The sequence below is a fragment of the Oryx dammah genome, unplaced genomic scaffold (genome assembly GCF_014754425.2).
Source record: "Oryx dammah isolate SB20612 unplaced genomic scaffold, SCBI_Odam_1.1 HiC_scaffold_13, whole genome shotgun sequence".
Taxonomy (NCBI): domain Eukaryota; kingdom Metazoa; phylum Chordata; class Mammalia; order Artiodactyla; family Bovidae; genus Oryx; species Oryx dammah.
In genome coordinates this window covers 17,404,347-17,411,096 of record NW_024070197.1, presented here as the reverse complement: position 1 = coordinate 17,411,096, position 6,750 = coordinate 17,404,347, and the positions used below count along the sequence as shown (strand labels likewise).

Sequence of the window (6,750 nt, the reverse complement as noted above, 5' to 3'; positions counted from 1 at the left end):
CTTTTTGAGAGCTGGAAATCAGAAGTCCAGAGCCATGAACTCATGCTTATTGGACACTTTTTGAAAGTCAAGAACTATGCATAAGACATACGTTCTTAGGAGGAGAAGGGGACGACAGGACGAGGTGGTTGAATGGCATCACTGACTCAATGACATGAATTTGAGCAAGCTCTGGGAGATGGTGAAGGACAGGGAAGCCTGGCATGCTGCAGTCCATGGGGTCACAGTTGGAAATGACTGAGTGACTGAACAACAATAACCTGGGGAGGTAGATATTATCTCATTTGAGAAAACTGAGGCTTGGAGAGCATAAATAAAGGAAATGGAGCTCAAATCTTAGCATGGGCTGTCAGATCCAATAGGATATTCTAGGGGAAGGAAGCAGAGAAACCTAAAGGGGCTGGAAAGGAATACTGTCACCGGCAAATAGTTATTCTTTGTTCGTGGTGGGCTGTCAAGAGAGCTTTTTGCAAGGACTAGTAGTTCCCAAAGTGTGGTCCTGTAACCACCTACACCATGATTCCTGGGGGAGAGATTTGTCTTAAAATGCAGATCCTTAGGTACTGAGGGCTTCCCTGATAGCTCAGTTGGTAAAGAATCCACCTGCAATGCAGGAGACCCCAGTTTGATTCCGGGGTCAGGAAAATCTGCTGTAGAAGGGATAGGTTACCCACTCCAGTATTCTTGGGCTTTCCTGGTAGGCTCAGCTGGTAAAGAATCCACCTGCAATGCGGGAGACCTGCACTGGGTTTCATCCCTGGGTTGGGAAGATCCCCTGGAGAAGGGAAAGGCTATCCACTCCAGTATTCTGGCCTGGAGAATTCCATGGACTGTATAATCCATGGGGTCGCAAAGAGTTGGACATGACTGAGTGACTTTCACTTTCACTTTCAGGTACTGAAGCAGAACCATGGCAGTGGGATCCTGAGTCCTTCCATTGTAACAAGCTCCCTAGGTGACTCAGTGGACGTTTAAGTTAGACTCCTGAAACAGGAAATCAAGATAAAAGGTGCCCAGGACAAAGAGTCAGCCCCACATAGTCGTAGTCCAGCTGGAGAAAGAATCCAGTCATTCAGCCATGCAGGCTTTCCCAGGCTTGTGGAATCAAGTCACTTTCTTGTGTGTGATACATCTGTTATTCATCTTCTTCCTCCCATTCCCTTCTCTCTAGCCTTCATGAGGATAAACCTCTACTTCTTCTGACTGGACGTGAATAAAGCCTACTTTTAACAAGTCCCCTTTGTCAAGGAGTCTATCATTACTGGTCTGACGATGGACTTGTTTTCCTTATTTGTATTGATAATATGAAAATGCCAGTCTCGCCTACTTCACAGGATTGTTGCAAGGATCAAAGATGATAATTCCTGTGAATACCTTTTAAAGTATACTCTGAAGCAACAGACAATCATGACTGCTGTTTTTAGGCTGGTTTGGTTCTACAAAGTTATTTCCTCCCAACCTGTACTTTGTACTTTTCAGTTGCTCTGGAAACATTATAGCTAAATTTATAGTCTGGCCAGCAGGGGGCAGTGGAAGCCATCCTTGCTCCTGCCAGATGAAGGAAAACTGGTGGACTTTAAAAAAGTAGTCCCCAAAGAGCAATCCTCAGGACAGCAGCATCAACATCACCTGGGAACATGTTAGGAGGCTGAGCGCCGAAGAATGGATGCTTTGGAACTGTGGTGTTGGAGAAGACTCTTGAGAGTCCCTTGGACTGCAAGGAGATCCAACCAGTCTGTCCTAAAGGAAATCAGTCCTGAATATTCACTGGGAGTACTGATGCTGAAACTGACGTTCCAATACTTTGGCCACCTGATGCGAAGAACGGACTCATTGGAAGAGACCCTGATGCTGGGAGGGATTGGGGGCAGGAGGAGAAGGGAATGACAGAGGATGAGATGGCTGGATGGCATCACTGACTCGATGGACGAGTCTGGGTGAGCTCTGGGAGTTGGTGATGGACAGGGAGGCCTGGCATGCTGCGATTCATGGGGTCGCAAAGAGTCGGACACGACTGAGCGACTGAACTGAATTGAACTGAACCCTCAACCTACTAAATTGTAAAGTCATAAGGGTAGGACCCCAAATTGAGTTTTAAACAGCCAATCTTAAAGTCTGGGAACTGGTGGTTTGGAGCTCTTGGAATTCCAGGTCATTTGGCTGGGGCATCCTGAAGTAAGGTCAGCAGAACCCACCCTCTGGCATGGCTAAGCCTAGACTGTGTGTTTCCACAGAGACATGATGGCTGGATCTGGGGGAGGGGGAGCAACAGGCAAAGCTTATCATCATCTCATGTGTAGGGTGGGTAAGAGCCCCCCCCCGAAAAAAAAAACCCCACATCAATCACTTTATGAGTTCTCGAAAGAATTCAGAGAGGCAGATCCCATTACCTCCATTGTATGACTAAAAAATGTGAATTCAGAGAGGTAAAGGATGCAAACAGAGCTACACATGGTAGGCTCAAGACTGAGACTCAACCCACAGTTCAGGATTCTCCTGTCCTTTCAGAGAAGCAGGAGGTTCTCCCAGCGGAGGCTAAATGCACTCTCTGCCTCACAAACCCACTGATGGGGGCTTTCAGACATGAGCATCCTGTGTTTCTTCTCTCCCAAAAGCTGCACTCTGCCCTCCTCCTGTATATCTTTTCCCATTCTATTTCCCTGTGACCCTGCACTTGCTGGCCGCCTTTGAGGAGCCATTGGGACCTGCTGAAATGGATCGGTGGGTGGCCCCTCAGGCCAGGGCTCCATGGCTCAGAACTACACCCGCCCCTCCCAGTTCCTTCTTGAGGCCCCAGAGCTACTGAGAGTGGTCGCTTGAAGTCAACAAATCTGCTGTCACTGCCATACGTTTCCATTTTTCCTAATATCTCCTCTGGGTTCAGCATCTCTCGACCAGCCTATAAAAAGCGAGTGGCTGGGACCCTTAGGGGGATATTCTTTGGAGGTTAGTAAGAAAGAAGTCCTCTAACCCCCAAACCTCTGTCTGTTGTTATTTTGGGAAGATTTGTTTGTTCATCTTTTCTGTGAGATCTTAGTTCCCCAACCAGGGATCAAATGTGTACCCCCTGTAGCGGAAGCACGGAGTCCTAACCACTGGTTTGCCAGTGAATTCCCTTTTTTTGTTGTTGTTCTTTTGGCCACTTTCTCCCATCTCATACACTGGTCTCCTTAGAGGAAACCCTCTCCTATAATCTCCCACTTTGATTCCCTAATCCCATTACCTGTCCTTAAAAGCAAGTCCGGAGTGAGCTTCAGCTTAAGCATTCAGCTTAAGCCCAGTGATTTTGACTTTTTAATATCTTGATAACCGAAAGATGATCTAATGGGAAGTCATGCAGCCAACCTAGGGGAGTCAGTATGTGGGGGCTGAGATATGGTATGTAATACTGACTACAGAGACAAATTAGGTCTATTATTGGACACTGATGCTGTCACCACATCCTTTTTCTTAACTGCAGTCCATTCCAAGGTACAGTGCTCTGTTGATGGTGGTGGGATGAAAGGCCAGCATCCTGAGAGCCCTGCCTTTGTAATACAGAGAAACGACTCTAGGGGGCACTGCACTCCATGTCACTGTTGGGCCCTGTTTAAGAGGGAAAAGAACAAAGTATTGTCGAGTATATGTAACAGGGAAACCTGGCCACCCTAAAGGATAGTGATGTGTGCTCCACGCTGTGAGGTAAAGCCCTGCATGGATCCTATAGCCTTGCAGGTGGCTCTTATGTTTGGGGACAGTGATACAGAAAGCCAAGCTGGCATCAGCTGACTGTAAAGTCAGAGGGACTGGAAAGCCAAAGGGCAATCTCAGCTTACTCTGTTTTTTTCTCTTTTTTTTTCTGAATGACATTTCTAATAAAGAGCTGAAGTCTGTCCCCAAGGCCTGGGACTACTACTCTGGTCTTATAAGTGATGTCACAGCTAGGGCTGGACTGGAATACGTTTAACACACTTTATGGAAAGAAACAATTTTCCAGGCTGAAAAACATGTATTACCAGGGTAGGCAAGTTCCTATTGGGTGAAGAGTTATCCATCCAGCATGGGAGTAGTGATAGCATCCAGAAATGATTAAGGTAGTAAGTGTTAGCTCGGTATTTTACATATATTGTTTTAATACTATACAATAATTCTGTGGCTAAGCTATCATCCTCCTCTAATTGATAGCTAAGTCACAGAATGGACATGGAACATAACATACTAACAAAACATAGTAAGGAACATATACTGACAAGAAAGTCACTTGTCCTATCTCCCCTTCAGAAAGGTAACTCTGGTTGTCTTTCTACAGGTGTTCTGTACACACACAAAGATGTATGTGGAGAAATACTACTTTTCTTACACAAATGTTAGTATGCTATATTGTTGTTTAGTCACTAAGTCATGTCAGATTCTTTTGCAATCCCATGGACTCTAGCCTATCAGGCTCCTCTGTCCATGGGATTTCCCAGGGAAGAATATTGGGGCTGGTTGCCATTTCCTTCTCCAGGGGATCTTTCAGACCCAGGGATTGAACCCGTGTCTCCTACATTGGCAGGTGGTTTCTTTACCACTGAGCCACCGGGGAAGCCCAGGTGCTACACACTGCATTTTTCTCACTTAATAATCTCAAAGATTAACTCATATTAAAACATACAGTTCTGTCTCATTTTTCAACAGTTGTCAGCTGCATGCTACTCCATTGTCTGGCTGAACTATCATTTATTTATCTAACGTCCATTAATAGAAATTGGGCAGGTTCCAGCCTTTTGCTATAACACATGCCACAAATGAATATTTTTGTTAATGCCTCACAGTTTTAATTAGCTTAAAATTTAAAACTGAAGCGATGTGAACCTTTTTTCATTAAACATAACATTTTAGATATACTGGCTTAAATTAATAAAATTTCACCTATTTACTTTTTTAATGTAAATTTTAAAGTTGCAGATTTGGCTTGCATTATACTTCTATTAGACAGTATTGCTTTAGATTATCACCTTCTGATGGTGGTCTGGACTTCGGTTCCTTGAGAGTAGGAACCGAATCTATCTTGATTTCTCCCCTGTCCTGATAATCAATCACCCAAGCTGGCATGAAGTAGGTGTCTAATACATTTTTGTTGAATGAATGAGCAAATGAATCACCCTCTGCCCCTCTCCCAGGAAGAAGAAATATATACTTCCCAGCTCAGTCTCATTCAGCATCTTCTTGGAAGGAAGGATGAGATGGGAAGGGTATTGACTGGGTTTTCCTGACCAAAGAACCTTGCAATTCCAGCTAGTTGCTTTGGTAACCCCTTACGGAGTAGTAGGAATGCCAATAAAAAAGGTCGGATCCTTGATTATGTCGACAAGTGGACTAAATTTTAACAAAATCTCCCCAGCCATAGGTACTCAACAAACACTGGTTACCCTAAGAATGTGCGATCAACGAATAAATGATAGGTAACATGGCCTCCAGGGGACTCCCCTGGGTGGTGGTCAAGAGACTCCCGTCGAAGGCAGAGCTCCGGAGACTCCTACTACTGGGAGAGGCGACCAGACCGGAATCCCAACACATTCTGGCATCCCGGCTCTCCGCGTGGGAGGGAAGAAGGGCGTGTCCGCCTCCTCAAGGCTGGGGCCGCGCCTGTTACCTGCGACGACTGGGCTCCAGACAAGGGACGGGTACGGCGTGTGTGGCGGCACTCCGAAGCTATGTGAAGGGCCAGACCTAGAATAGGAGCGCCAGAGGAGCGACCTTGGGGATACTGCGGGAGGACTCGGCCACCAAAACGGTTAGCTCCCCAACCCCGCGCCGGGCGGACTGACCAAGGCAAGGGGAGTGAGCGCGCGTGCGCACTGGCGCGCGCCCGGCAGGAAAAAGCCCAGCGCGAGACCCCGCGCGCGCGCGCGCGTTCGAAAGGAAAAAAAAAAAGTCTTTCCCGCGGGGGCCCGCGGCAATTTAGGCCGGAGTTGGCCGGCGAGCGCGCGTGCGCGAGCGCGCATAGACGCCTTTCTCCACAGCTCCCCTCGGTTGGGGGTCTAGCGCTGTGTTCCGGGGCTCCTGCTTCTCCAGAGGCTCGCGCCCTCGGGGTAAGTACCTCGCGCCTCGCGGAAAGGGAGAAAGAGGGTCTACTGAAGGAAGAGAGGAGGCGGATAGAGCTGGGAAAAAAGGAAAAAACCGCCTTCGCAGAGCAAGGAACGCAATCAACGGGTTGGAGTCTACAGAAGACACACCTCCATCCCTCACGCCCCTCGGGGCTGCGGAAGTACTCTGGAGACTCGAGCGGCACGGAGGCGACAGGTGGACTACCATTCCCAGAAGGCGGCGCGGCGCCGCGCCTACTGCTCCCGGCAGCACCTGCGCGTCAGGCTTTTTTCAGTTTGCGGCCGCCTAGGGCGAAACTACAGTTCCCAGGAGGCCACGCGCGAGGCGGCTTGGAAGTGGGCAGCCTGGAAGTCACTCGGGCCACTGGAGCTGGCGGCGTCTCCAGCAAGCGGCGCGGATCTGGACGCCGCGGTCGTGGGGCCCGCGGGGCGGGCAGCCGGGACACCCAGGTATGTGGCTCCGGGTGCAGGGTTGGCCTTGGCGCTAGGGTAGCGGGGAGTCGATGTCCAGTCGGACCCCGAGGGTCAGCGCGGGCGAGCTACTGGGCGGACGGCCGGGTGTGGGCACCGGCTGTTGGGGGGCGGCGGCGGCACTCTCGCCCTCCGGACCTGGCTGGACGCGTGCCCGCATGCTTCAACTTTCCAGACGAGCTACCCGGAGCCGTTGCGGGAAAGCGTGGCA

At 49.1% G+C, this 6,750-nt stretch overlaps 1 protein-coding gene across 3 annotated transcripts in view; it reads left to right on the top strand.

Annotated features, from left to right (window-relative positions):
- Window positions 1–5,563: 5,563 nt before the first annotated feature.
- SIPA1L3 (signal induced proliferation associated 1 like 3) overlaps window positions 5,564–6,750 on the top strand; it is a 251,978-nt gene continuing 250,791 nt past the window's right edge. For all 3 annotated transcript variants that reach the window (XM_040252892.1, XM_040252889.1, XM_040252891.1), the window contains exon 1: window positions 5,564–6,518. The gene's annotated coding sequence lies outside the window, so the exon portion shown is untranslated. The remainder of the gene's footprint in view (window positions 6,519–6,750) is intronic.